Source organism: Chrysochloris asiatica, unplaced genomic scaffold (genome assembly GCF_000296735.1).
Source record: "Chrysochloris asiatica unplaced genomic scaffold, ChrAsi1.0 scaffold00101, whole genome shotgun sequence".
In the NCBI taxonomy this organism is placed as follows: Eukaryota; Metazoa; Chordata; class Mammalia; order Afrosoricida; family Chrysochloridae; genus Chrysochloris; species Chrysochloris asiatica.
Window position 1 is genome coordinate 2,174,765 of NW_006408619.1, and position 14,607 is coordinate 2,189,371.

The window sequence follows — 14,607 nt, forward strand, 5'->3', positions numbered from 1 at the left end:
TCCCTGCCAATCAGTCTCAAACTTCAGCTGTAGACAAACAGCCTCTTATGAAACAGAAAGGGAGTCCTGTAGGATAAGTACTCGACCACAAGGTTGATTTGAACTGCAAGGTCGGTGGTTCAAATTCACTAGCCGCTCCTCATAAACTCTATACAGAATCTCTATGAGTCAGCTACAACTCAACGGCACTTAACAACAACAACAACTAAACAGAGTCCAGAAGGAGCTGGACACTTTGGCCTACAGTACTGGCCAGGGCCATACAATTTCCTGCCACTCCTCTCTCTTCCTGAGGGAAAGTATTAATATATCCCTGTCCTTAAGAAATCAACTTAATTTCTTTTTGAGGACTGAGGTATTTCAGCTTGCCATTTCTCACTCTCAATGAACACCTGTTAGAGAAAAGAGGTTGTTCTTATTCTGAGGAGTCATTGAGTTGCTTCGGACTCATAGTGATCCCATGTGACAAAGTAGATCTGCCCCTTAGGATTTCCTGAGCCATAAACGTTATAGAAACAGATCTGCCAGCTCTATCTCCCTTGTAGACACTAGGTGGGTTTGAACTGCTAACCTTTCAGTTAACAGCTGAGTGTTTAGCCAAGGTTAATGCTGTATATTGAGGGTGAGGTCTTTCTTATTTTCACTGACCTTCCTCTTTACCAAGTATGACTTCCTTCTCTAGAGACTAGTCCCTCCTGATCACCTGTCCAAAGTATGGAAGATGAAATCTCACCATCCTGGCTTCTAAAGGACCTTCTGACTGTACTTCTACCAACACAGACTTGTTTGTTCTTCTGGCAGTCCCCAGTGCTTTCAATATTCTTCTCCAGTACCATAATTCAAGGTATCAAGTCTTCTATGACCTTTCTTATTCATTGACCATCTTTCACATGTATATAAGGCAATTAAAAACACAGTGTTCTAGTCCTCAAACTGGTATCTTAGATAGTGGACACTTTAAACCTGTCTTGTGCAAAGATTTGCCTAGTGTAATATGTCACTTGATTCTTGGCTGCTGCTTACATGAGTGTGATTGTAGATTCAATCAAATGAATTCTTCAATAACTTCAACCTTTTCTCCAGTTCTCATGATGTTATTTAGTGGCCTAGTTGTGAGGAATTTTGTTTTCTTTACATTGACGTGCAATCCATACTGAAGACTGTGGTCTTTGATCTTTACCAGTCAGTATTTTAAGTCCTCTTCACTTTCAGCAACCAAAGTTGTGTTATCTGCATATCACAGGTTGTTAATGACACTTCTTCCAATCTTGATGCCACGCTCTTCTTCATATAATCCAGCTTCTTGGATTAATTGCTCAGTGTACAGACTGAGTAAGTATGGTGAGAGACTATAACCCTGGCACACACCTTTCCTCATTTTAAACCATCCAGGATTCCTTTGTTGTGTTTGAATGACTGTCTCTTGGTCTATGTTCAGGTTCCTCATGAGCACAGTTAAGTATTCTGTAATACCCATTCTTTGCAATGTTATCCATAGTGTGTGCTCCATAAATTATTGGAGACTTGTATTTTGCCAGTGGACTTCTTCTTTCAATACCATAAGTACTTGATCATACGTTACCACTTAAATGGTTGAACATTAACACGTTAACCATATCTTTTTGGTACAGTTACTCTATGAATTCCTTCCATCTTCTTTTCTTTTTAAAAATTAAAAAAAAAAGTTTTTATTGTGAATTGAGTGATAATTTACATGGGAGAACATCAGCTTTAGATTTCATTCTATCATATTTCATTTCATTGCAATGATTACAATCCCCTCCATGCATCATCATTCAACAGCATTTGCTTCCATTCCCTGTTTTTGTTTTTTTGTATGTACCCTGAAGCAGTCAGGAATATATAATCATTCAAACAACCAAAGGGTACACCCTGCAAACCTGTCCCCCTCCAGCTGCCAGCACACAGCCCCTCATCCTCCTTGAGTCCAGAGTCTTCAGCTGTTCCATCTCTCCACATCATTGTCTCTGCCTCCATCTCTGGTATCACTGCTTCTCTGGATAGGGTCCCGCTCTTCTCCCTTGTTGGTCCCAGGGTCCTCCACTCCTGGACTGCAGGATTCCCTCCTTTTGTTACAAAACATCTACCTTTACATTTGCAACATTCACAATCAGTCCTGATAGAAATTACTCACTATTGAACCACAAGAGTCTTATCCCCTTCTCCTTTCACCAGCCTCTTCCAAACAGGTTGAAAACCACTCAGTGGAAATTCTACCTTACCCCGCACCCTCTGAAACTAAGCTCTCTCTTGAAAACTTGTAAGCCAGTCACTTCATGCCTTTGTTGTCCCACCCCCACCCCCCAGCCCCCCTTTTGGGTAGCCAGTGTCTAAGTTGCCCATCCCTGTCAACCTTGTGTCCCAAGGGGATGGGGATGATCTTCACTGTAAAGCTTTGTTCTCTCTTTTAAGCTACTACATCCATAAGTCCTTCCATATTATTTTAATGCTTTCAGCATTATTCAATATTTTGTCCAAATAATCTTTTAATATTCAAGTCAACACTTGAATTTTTTCTTAAGTTCTTTCAGCTTGAGAACTGTGGAGCGTGTTCTTCCTTTCTGTTTTTCTAATTCTAGGTCTTTGCAGATTTCATTATAATATTTGACTTTTTCTTTTAGAGCTGCCCTTTGAAATTTTATGTTCTGCTTTGACGTCCTAATTTCTTCTGATCGTTTTAGCATCTCTACGCTGGAGAGCAAATTTCAGAGTCTTTTCTGACATCCATTGTAGTCTTTTCTTTTCCCCATGTCTTTTTAATGAAAGATGCGTATAGGAACACAACTGAATAAGTAAATGGTATATTTTGAGATTCCAAATCATGCTGAACATCTGTCTGCATAGGCATGGCATATTGGCATGTCTTTTCTGAGTGGGCTCAAGGACATATAATTGAATTCTGTTGCTAAGAAGTGTGTATGGAATGACCCCACTTCATGCATATCTATGAGTATATCTCCCTCATACACTGAGAGCTCCCTGAGAAACAGGACTATGACTTGTTGTTACTGTTGTTGTTGTTAAGAACTTTCAAGTCTGTTCTGATGCATAGTCATGCTATGTGGGTTTCCCAGGAGCAGCTGGTGAGCTTGAATCACCAAGTTTGTAGTCCAAACCGACCTAGCTATCCAGTGCATTAATGCACAGGACCATACCAGGACTTACTGTCTGGTAGCCACAATCTCTGAAGTCTGAGGCAAGAGTAATGTTGGCTATCATAATTAAAGCTGTGTGTTACCTAGGTTGGGCCACAATTCTCAGTGGTTTCACAGTTATGTAAGATGTAATTTGGCAGTTATGTAATGATGTAATGCACAGGAGTGCAAGGCTGAAGGTCAGTGGTTCAAACTTATCAGCTGCTCCTCGGAAACCCTATACAGGATTGCTATGAGTCAGAACCAATTTGGCAGCACTTAACAACTGTTAAGTAATCATCCTCCAATTTGTGGTCTGACGTGGTCATCCTACATTTTCACATAGTGACCTGTCTTTGTAAGTTAACCATGTCTATCGTTTAGGAAAGGGTGTGTTTATCTATATCTTTCCTGTGTTTAATCAGGGTCTGGCACCTATTTTGTGACTTTGCTGTCTGGTTCATTCTGACTCATGGGAACCCCGTGCGTTGCAGAGTAGAACTATTCCATAGTGAGTTCTTAGATGGAATCTTCATGGAAACAGTTCACCAAGCCTTTCTTCCTTGGAGTTGCTGGGTGAGTTTGAAACTCTAACCGGCCTTAAGGTTAACAGGTCATCCCACACTATCTGTACCATTCCAGCTCCTTACCGCATAAGATCTTAATATTTGAATCAAACCCAGAGACTTCCTCTGTTTCCTGTTCATCGTTGAACAGAAGTGACCTTTTCAACAACCTGCCTCCTACCGTCTGCACCTCATCAACTCCAGTGAAAATCTCTACTCCATCAAACAGAAAACCATAGCTAATTCTGTTGAGTTGGTTCTGATCCATAGTGACTCTCTGGGATGGACTTACCAAGCCTGTAAATCTGCATTTACAGCAGATGGCCACACCTTTCTCTTCTGTAGTAGCTGCTGAGTTTGAACTGCTAACATTTTGGATAGCAAAATAAGCCTTTACTGTGTTCCCAGAGTAACTTCAGTCTGACTCCTGCAAGCTCTCCATGCATTTAGAGAAATCTAGCACGGTTGTAAAGAAAACCCCAAACTAAATTCAATGTCTTTGTATCAACCCCAACTCATAGTTAGCCTACACAGGCTTTCCAAACTCCACAGCATCCAAGTGCTTAACCATTACACTGTTGGTATTTGTATTTTTAAGATTTTTATTGTGAATTGAGTGAAAGTGTATAGGGCAGATTATCAGTTTTACATTCAACAAATCATACACCTTGTTTCATTACAATGATTATAATCCCCTCCATGTACCATCAGCTAGCAGTATTTCTCTCTATTTACTTTAGCTCTTTAAAAACAAAACAAAACACTTAGGCATGTATAGTAATTTAAGTCACCAAAGGGCACATTCTGCAAGTCTGTCTCCTCACTGCCATCTCTCAGTCCTTCTCTTTCCATGAATCTACAGTCCTTATCCACTCCCTCTCTCCATGACCCCATCTGTACCTCCATCTCTGGTGTCGCTGCTCTTCTGGATAAAGTCCTACATTCCACTCGTGCTCTTCTCCCTTGACAGCCCTAGGATCCTCTATTTCTAGACTGTAAGATGAACTACTCCCTCGTTTTTGTTACAAGCACTACTGGTATTTATCTACTGGATACACTACATGGTGCACATGGTTAGCATATTTAATCACTACAGAAAGCTTGGAGGTTTAAGTGCACCAAAATCTGCCTCAGAAGAAAGATATAGTGAAATATTTATGAAAAACAGCACATAATACCTTATGGAGCACAGTTCTACTTTGACTTAAATATCTATCTATCTATCTATCTATCTATCTATCTATCTATCTATCTATGTATATATCTATATCTATCTATCTATCTATCTATTTATATATATATATATATAATTTTTTTTGGTTTATTGATTCATTCTTTTAACAGCTACTACTTTTGACATCTCATTTGTGCCAGGCACTTAGGAGATGGAAGTGAGATGCACAAGACAAACACTGCCTCAGACCTCATGGAATTTATATGCTAAAAGAGACAACAGATAAGCTGTTTTACACATCGCTGCTCTGGTATCATAGTGGTTATGAGTCAGGCTGCTCACCTCAAGGTCAGTAGTTCGAAACTACCAGCCATTCCATGGGAAAAAGATGAGGGTTCCTGTGCCCATAAAGATTTACAATCTCAGAAACCCTATGCAGGGTCGCTATGAATCTGAACCGACTCCATGGCACACCACCACCACCATGTGGTTACAGGAGCACTGGTGACTTTGGATAGTAAGCACTGGACTGCTAACCATAAGGACAACAATTTAGATCCACCAGCTGTTCCATGGAAGAAAGATAAGACTTTCTGTTCCCTTAAAGATGTGCAATTTGGAAAGCCTGTGTAGGTTAACTATGAGTTGGGATTGACTCGATGACAGTTTGGTTTTGGGTTCTTGTCACAGCTGTGCTAGGTTTGTCTAAATGCATGGAGAGTTTGCGGGAGTCAGACTGAAGCTAATCTGGGAACTCAGTAAAGGTTTATTTTGGGAAATGACCTTTCAGCTAAGGCCAAAGGGTAAGTCGAAGTCAGAGCCAAGACCAGAGAGAGGAGAGCTCTAGGCACACATGCTGTGTGGGACTGTGTGTACTGGAGCGTGGGAAAGCAGGGGATGGGGCTTTGGGTTGTGTTGGGACAGTGGCAAAGGGCCAGTCATGAGAACCATTTTAAGAATTTTGGATTTTATTCCAAGAGCAGAGGCGATTCATTAGAAGGTTCTAAACAAGAGAGTAATACAATCAGATTTAGGTTTCTAAAACATTGCTTGGTTCCTATATTGAGCAGGGCTAAGAGGAGATCGGAGAATCTCATTAGTGGGTTCTTGCAGTTGTTTTAAAAGAGAGATGCTGGTAGCTTGGGAGAGGGTAGATTTTAGGGGTGCACAGAATACCAGGAAGATGTTTACCTGTGCTTTATTAACTATGCAAAGGCTCTCGATTGTATGGCTCATGACAAGCTATGGACAGCATTGCAAAGTATGAGTATTCCTGAACACTTAATTGTGCTTATGAGGAATCTGTACATGGACCAAGAGGCCGTTGTTAACGCAGAACATGGGAATACTGAATGGTTTAAAATTAAGAAAGGTGTGCAACAGTGTTGCATTCTTTCACCATATTATTCAACCTATATGCTGAACAAATCATCCGAGAAGCTGAGTTCTATGAAAAAAAAACATGGCATCAGGATTGGAGGAAGACTCATTAACAACCTGAGATATGCAGATGTCAATGATTGCTGAAAGTAAAGAGGACTTAAAATACTTACTGGTAAGAACAAAGACCACAGCCTTCAGTATGGAATGCTTCTAAATGCAAACAAAAACAAAAATCCTCACCATTGAATCAATAAACAACATTCTTATTAACAGAGAAAAGATTGAAGTTGTCAAGGACTTCATTCTCTTTGGATCAACCATCAACACTCATGGAAGCAGCAGTCAAGAAATCAAATGATGCATCACATTAGGCAAATCTGCTGCACAAGACCTTTTTAAAGTGTTGAAGAGCAAAGATGTCAGCTTGAGGACTAAGGTTCACCTGACCCAAGACATAGTATTTTCAATAACCTCATATGCATGTGAAAGCTGCACACTGAATAAGGAAGACAGTAAAAGAATTGATGCTTTTGAGTTATGGTGTTGGAGGAGAATGTTGAAAGTGCCATGGGCTACCAAAAGAACCAACAGATCTCTGTTGGAAGAAGTGCAACCAGAGTGCTCCTTGGAGGCCAGGATGGCCAAACTTCGTCTCTCCTACTTTGGACATATTGTCAGGAGGGACCAGTTGCTGGAGAAGTATATCATGTTTGGTAAGGTGGAGGGTCAGAGAAAAAGATGAAGACCCCCAGTGAGATGGATTGGCAAAGTGGCAGCATCAATGGGCTCAAGCGTGGTGACAATTGTGAGATTGGCACAGGACTGGGCAGTGTTTCATTCTGTTGTGCATAGGGTCACTATCAGTTGGTGCCGACTCTGTGTCACCTAACCACCGCAACAACAATAATCGTGAGATCTGTGTTCTCATTTGACATAGTGAGGCTCACAGATTACAGCAAATCTGCTTAACTTTGGGGGATGACATAACCCTCCCCTATCACCTAGTTTCTAGCAAATATTTCACAACATGTGAAATCATTCCGTTTACGATTCAAGCACAAGGCTTTCCTTCTTTCTATTTTAAACAAAACAAAACTTCATTCGGATATCGCTTGGAAATCATGATGCAAGTTTTACATCTTTCCAAACAATCTGCTTGCAAGAATGCACAGGATAATAACATGCTGATGGAGGCACAGAAGTAATTCTGTCATCGCTTTGAAGGGCATTACTGACACAACCAGTGTGAATACACAGTGTACTATATGCTGCTACCAACCATCAAAACAATGAAGAATGAACAATGAACTGGACCCACCTCTTCTGACAAAGTGTGGAGTGGGGTGGGCTGTCCTGGTGTTGTGGGGTGGCGTGGAATGGGGTAGGGAGATAGCTCAGGGAAATCACATCTAGGACTATGCCTCCTTGGAAACAATAGTTAAAGGAAAAGATCTCTAATTTTTCCATTTTCTCAGCAGTATTTTGGAATTGAATTTTCCTCATTTGTTCCAGATGCAAAATACCCTGAGATGGATTTTTTTTTTAAAATGGCATTCTGCTAAATTAACCTCTCATGTGAAGCAGCCACTCTCTGTGACTAAAAGAATAGGAGACAGAAAAAGCCATCCACGCCAGTGTTGGTGGTGATATGTAGGGCAGGACTTAGCTTCCACTATACGTCCATCTGCTTCCAGGACCAAATCGTATCTGATCATTTCCATGGCAACAGCTGTGGGATTAGAATAGGATGAAGGTTTAGGAATTCAGCCCTAGATGAGTGAGGATTATTTAACTACACACTTGTGTTGCCATGGAAACACAAATTTACAAATCAGGCAGGATTTTTGTAGCTCAGTAGCACATTATTATATTCTTAGGGCTGCTTCAAACCCCCAATTCCATCACCTCTCCCATCAGGGGGCAAGTATCTCACCAGACAGAATTCAATTTCCCCCAAAGTACTCTATTTAATTTTTAAGGAGAAATTATGTATAGACTTAGATCAGGGCCAATTTGATTGCTCTGAAAATGTTCCTTTCTTTTATTTTGAAAGCAAATTCTTTTTAGTCTAAATCAATAGAATGTTAAACATATGACAGGGAACCTATAGACAAGGATCGATTAAGTACCGTGAAAGTCTAAACCAAACTGATGCTGATGAGAAAAACAGAAGATGTTTATTTTGCTTTAGGGCCGATAGCACTAAAATTTCAATTCATTAATATCCAGATGATTTCAGGATATGGAAGGAAGGCATGTTGGTTGGCTTCCACAGAGTTCTCAACCAGGAAAACCCTCCGGAGCAGTTCTACTCTCTAACATACGGGGCCACCGTGAGTCAAAATTATCTCAGTGACATTGGGTTTGAGTTTTGGTTTTGATTAATCAATGCTATTTCATCTTGATCAGTGTTTCCGAATTTACAAACCACTTTCACGAATAGTAACTGATTTGATTTTACCACTTATCTATATGGTGGAAAGGACATGAGTTAAGAACTGCATTTGGAGTTGTGAACTGGGGTCTGGAGTGGGCATGGGGCTTGACAAGGCCAGTCTTTTCTAGTTGCCAGGATTCGTTCCAGCACTTTGGTCTGCTGATGGGAATACCCATTAAGATTTAGTGAGAACTTTATTTAACTCCTTAAATTGCTAATTAGAGAATTCCTCAGAAATGTATCCATTATTATTTTTCATCTATTCTTCCTTCTCCAAAACTCCCATTGTCTGGGAGGAGTGAAGTCTTGCAGTATGTTCTTCAGGTTGTAAAGACCTGTGACCACTCCTTTTTTTTTTTTAAGTTTTCAATGTGAATTAAGTGATAGTTTATATGCAACTATATCAGTTTTACACTCATTGTTTCATTGCACTGATGACAACCTTCTCCATGAATCATCATTCAACTGTTGTTGTTGTTGTTAGGTGCCATCAAGTTAGTAACCACTCACAGAGACCCTATGCACAACAGAACGAAACACTGCCCGATCCTGGGTCAACCTCACAATTGTTGCCACGCTTGAGCCCATTGATGCTGCCATTTTGCCAATCCATCTCTTTGGGGGTCTTCCTCTTTTTATTTGGTCCCCCACCTTACCAAACATGATATCATTCTCCAGCAACTGGTCCCTCTTGACAATATATCTGAAGTATGAGAAACAAAATTTGGCCATCCTGGCCTCCAGAAAACACTCTGGCTGCACTTCTTCCAACACAGATCTGTTTGTTCCATGTCACTTTCAATATTCTTCTCCAACATCGTAACTGAATTGCATCAATTCTTCTACTGTCTTCCTTGTTCACTGTCCAGGTTTCACATGCATATAAGGTTATTGAAAATACCATGGCTTGGGTCAGGTGCACCTTAGTCCTCAAGCTGTCATCTTTGGTCTTCAACACGTTAAAAAGGTCTTGTGCAGCAGATTTGCCTAAAGCAATACGTCGTCTGATTTCTTGTCTACTGTTTCCATGAGATTTGATGGTTGATCCAAGCAAAATGAAGTCCTTGACAACTTCAGTCTTTTCTACATTGGTAAGAATGTTGTTTATTGGTCCAGTGGTGAAGATTTTTGTTTTCTTTAAACTGAGATACAATCCATGCTGAAGACTGCTCTTTGATCTTCATTAGTAAGTATTTTAAGTCCTCTTCACTTTTAGCAAGCAAGGTTGTATTATCTGCATATTGTAGGTTGATAATGAGTCTTCCTTCAACACTGATGCCATGTTTTTCTTCATATAACCCAGCTTCTCGGATTATTTGTTTAGCATACATATTCAAAAAGTATGCTGAAAAAATGCAACCCTGTCACACACCTTTCTTAATTTTAAATCATTTAGTGTTCCCATGTTCTAATCAAACAACTGCCTCTTGGTCCATGTACAGATTCCTCATGAGCACATTGAAGTGTTCGGGAATACTCATACTTTGCAAAGTTGTTCATAGTTTGTTATGATCCACACAATCAAAAGCCTTTGTGTTGAGGTCAATAAATGCTGGCGGAGATGTGGAGAGACTGGGACACTGCTTCATTGCTGGTGGGACTGCAAAATGGTCCAACCTCTCTGGAAAGCAATATGGTGCTTCCTCAGAAGGTTGAAAATAGAATTACCATTCGATCCAGCAATTCAACTACTGGGTATCTACCCACAAGACAAATGAGCCACAACACGGGAAGACATATGCACACCAATGTTCATAGCTGCACTATTTACAATAGCAAAAAGATGGAGTCAGCCAAAGTGCCCGTCGACTGAAGAATGGATAAACAAGCTGTGGTACATACACACAATGGAGTATTATGCTACCTTGAAAAATAACAAGGAAGCTGCATGCCACTTCCTAACATGGATGAACCTTAAGGACATTATGTTGAGTGAAATTAGTCAGTCACAAAAGGAAAAATATTGCATAGGATCACTACTGTAAAAGTCTAAGAAAAAGAACCCATACGAATCCACTAAAGTGGACTCTTAGGGGGTTGTTAGGATGTAGGGGTAGGGATGGGGTGGGAGGGGAAGGTGGAGCACAGGGCAGGGAAAAGACACAAGATAATTTGGGTATTGGGTAGGGGGGCAATATGTAAGAAGGGAGAGGGGAATCAAAGAACAAAGCAGATGAGAGAACAAATAGACAGGTGTAAATGGGCCAAATGGGACAGAGGTAAAAAATGATGTAGGCACAGCTTTGGAACAACAGGGCTCTGGAATACAGAGACTGAGACATGGATGGAATGGGGAAAGGGGGTGGTGGATAATGTTAAGATGCTTGCCTATCTTTTGAACCTTGGTTTTCCTTGCAATACATTATAAAACAGACACTGGAGGGGGAGAGAAAGGAATAACCAGAAATATCAACTTGGAAAGCTTGTAAGCCCGTCTTCTGCCTATAACTGATTAGAATAGCTAAAATGGGGCTACAATGTGTCCAGTGCATTGAGAATGGGGACAGGGAGCTTAACAACAGCAGGGATTTTGTCTCCAACTGATGTCATTTCTAGGCCACTTTCTTGTTAACCAAGTAACAAAAGTCTTATCCAGAAAGTGCTTGAAATTTGACTCTGAATAAAGACAGTGTGGTAATAGCAGCTGAAACCATAAAATCACGTCATGTTCAATAAGCTAAGAGTGCAAGATGCACAGCAGTCTGACTATGTTAGACTAAGTGTGGTCAGTCTTAGGCAGGCTTGTTGTCGTTGTCAGGTGCCATCGAGTCGGAACCGACTCATAGCGAACCCATGCACAGCAGAACAAAACAATGTCTGATCCTGGGCCAACCTCACTACCGCCGCCACACTTGACGCCATCAATGATGTCACCTGGCTGATCCATCTCATTAGGGGTCTTCCTCTTTTTCTCTGACCCTCCACCTTAACCAGCATGACATCCTTCTCCAGCGACTGTTCTCTCCGGACAATGTGTCCAAAGTATGAGAGACGAAGCTTAGCCATCTTGGCCTCCAAGGAGCACTCTGGTTGCACTTCTTCCAAAACAGATCTATTGGTTCTTTTGGCAGTCCATGGCACTTTCAGTATTCTCCTCCAACACCAAAACTCAAAGGCATCAATTCTTCTATGATCTTCCTTATTCACTGTCCAGCTTTTGCATCCATATGAGGTTATTGAAAATACCATGGCTTGGGTCAGGCGCACCTTAGTCCTCAAGCTGACATCTCTGCTCTTCAATACCTTAAAAAGTTCCTGTGCAGCAGATTTGTCCAATGCAATACGTCGCCTGATCTCTTGACTGCTGCTTCCATGAGTGTTGATAGTTGATCCAAAAAGAATGAAGTCCTTGACAACCTCAATCTCTTCTCCATTGATAAGAATGCTGTTTATTGGTCCAGTGGTGAGGATTTTTGTTTTCTTTACATTGAGTTGTAATCCATACATAAGGCTGTGCTCTTTGATCTTCATCAGTAAATATTTTACGTCCTCTTCACTTTCAGCAAGCAAGGTTGTATCATCTGCATATTTCAGGTTGTTAATGAATCTTCCTCCAATCCCGATGCCACGTTTTTCTTCATAGAACCCAGCTTCCCGTATTATTTGCTCAGCATACATATTGAACAAGAATGGTGAAAGAACACAACCCTGTTGCACACCTTTCCCAATTTTAAAACATCCAGTGTTACCATGCTCTGTTCAAACAACTGCCTCTTGGTCCAGGTATAGATTTCTCAGAAGTACAATTAAGTGTTCTGGAATACTCATACTTCTCAATGTTGTCCAAAGCTTGTCATGATCCACATAATCGAAAGCCTTCACATAGTCAATAAAGCATAGGTAAACATCCTTCTGATATTCTCTGCTTTCAGCCAAGATCCATCAGACATCTGCAATGATATCTCTCGTTCCACGGCCTCTTCTGAATCCAGCTTGAACCTCTGGAAGTTCTCTGTCAATGTATGATTGTAGCCATTTCTGTATTACCTTTAGCAAAACTTTACTCGCTTGAGATATCAAAGAGATTGTCCGATGATTTCCACATTCCGTTGGGTCACCTCTCTTTGGAATGGGCACAAATATGGATCTCTTCCAATCAGTCGGCCAGATAGTTGTCTTCCAAATTTCTTGACAGAGATGAGTGAGTGCCTCCTGTGCCGCCTCACTAGGCAGGCTTGGATGTTTGTAATATGGAATGTTTCTTCTTAAGAACTGAAATCACATCTGATTACTATCTGAGCATTTGCATAAGAACCAAAGATGATCAAAATATATTATAACTACCTTTTTATTGATTCTCTATAAACTCAGAAATTAAAAAATATCCCCATTTTCTTGTTTCCCTCCTTGCCCACCCCACCCTGTGCCACCCTTCACCATTATTATTCCCACCAATTGCTGAAGTCGATGTGGAAACAGAAATTGTCCAAGTTAAATGACTATCCTCAAGCTTAGTCAAGAATCACCAGTCAGAGAACCATCACAGTAGAACATGAACTGATGCCATGCTTTCCTGGTAGCCTCATACTAGACCATAAGCACATTGTCTGAGGTTCTGGTATAAGGCATGGAGGCTGGGCTTTCAAGAAGGTAGACTGCAGAGAATGGACCTTCTGTGAACACGATGGGATGTTAAGTACAAAACTTATCACTACAGCTTTAGAACTGGACAGTGTTTGGGTGTGGTCACTTCCAAACATGGGCGATGCTCTCACCCACTAAGGATGAGATGGTAGCAAGGAGAGACACACTATTTTGCAGGGTAAGTGAGAAACATTTACCAATATTCATGAAAGAACCAAGCAACCAAAACACTATGAAAAACCAAAACCAGTTGCCATTGAGTTAACTTTGACTCACGGCCATCCTAGGTATGTTAGAGTATAACTGTACCACATAGTTCTAATGGCTTACTTTCTAGAAGTAGATCACCATGTCTTTCTTACTCGCACTCCCTTTGGTTATACTCGAGCCAGTTAATGGTTTGCACTACCCAGGGACTCCTTAGCCCATTTTCAAAAGTGGAAGAGTTAATTGGTATAAAAATTGGTATTGTTGTTGTTAAGTACCTTTGATTTGGTTCCAACTATTAGCGACCCTGTATAAGAGTCCGAGCATGGTGCTGTGGGTTAATGCGCTAGACTGCACAGCTGTTTGAACTGCAAGGTTGGTGGTTCAAGCTCACCAGCTACTCCTTGGAAACCCTATACAGGGTCGCTATTGGTCGGACCAACTGGACGGCACTTAACAACAACAACATAAGGTTTCTGAATAGTGGCTGGTGGATTTGAACCGCCAACCTTGCTTATCTTATACCACCACACCCATGAATACCTGGTACTAATTATTCCATACCAACACACAAAGTCAAGTGATCAAGGGTGTTCATTGCGATATTGTTTGTAAAAACAGAACATGTAAATTACAACAACCGTCCACATGTGGAGACAACCTAGATATCTCTTAATACAGAACGAATTATATAAATGCAACGCAAGTACTCAAGGAACACTATGCTGCTTTTGAAAGCATATGTTTGATCTGTGTAAACATGAAAAAAAAAAAAAGCACTTTGAAATGCAGCCCCAGATGAAACAAACATGATGTAGGATAGAATGTGGCTGAATTTGTGTCAAAATACAGGCAGCATCTGGCTGTGGGACCATAATGAGCAGGTGCATTCTAAAGCACCTCCTAGTAAAGAGCTTGTAGCATCACATCTGCAGTGTGGGCCAGGGGTTCACAGCCACCTAGGCATGCTTATTTCTCAGGGAAAACTTCTCCGCTGCTACTGTATGCTGTCCAGTCAGATATGACTCCTGTTGTTGTTAGGTGCCATCGAGTCGGCTCCGACTCATAGCAACCTTATGCACACCAGAATGAAACAATGTC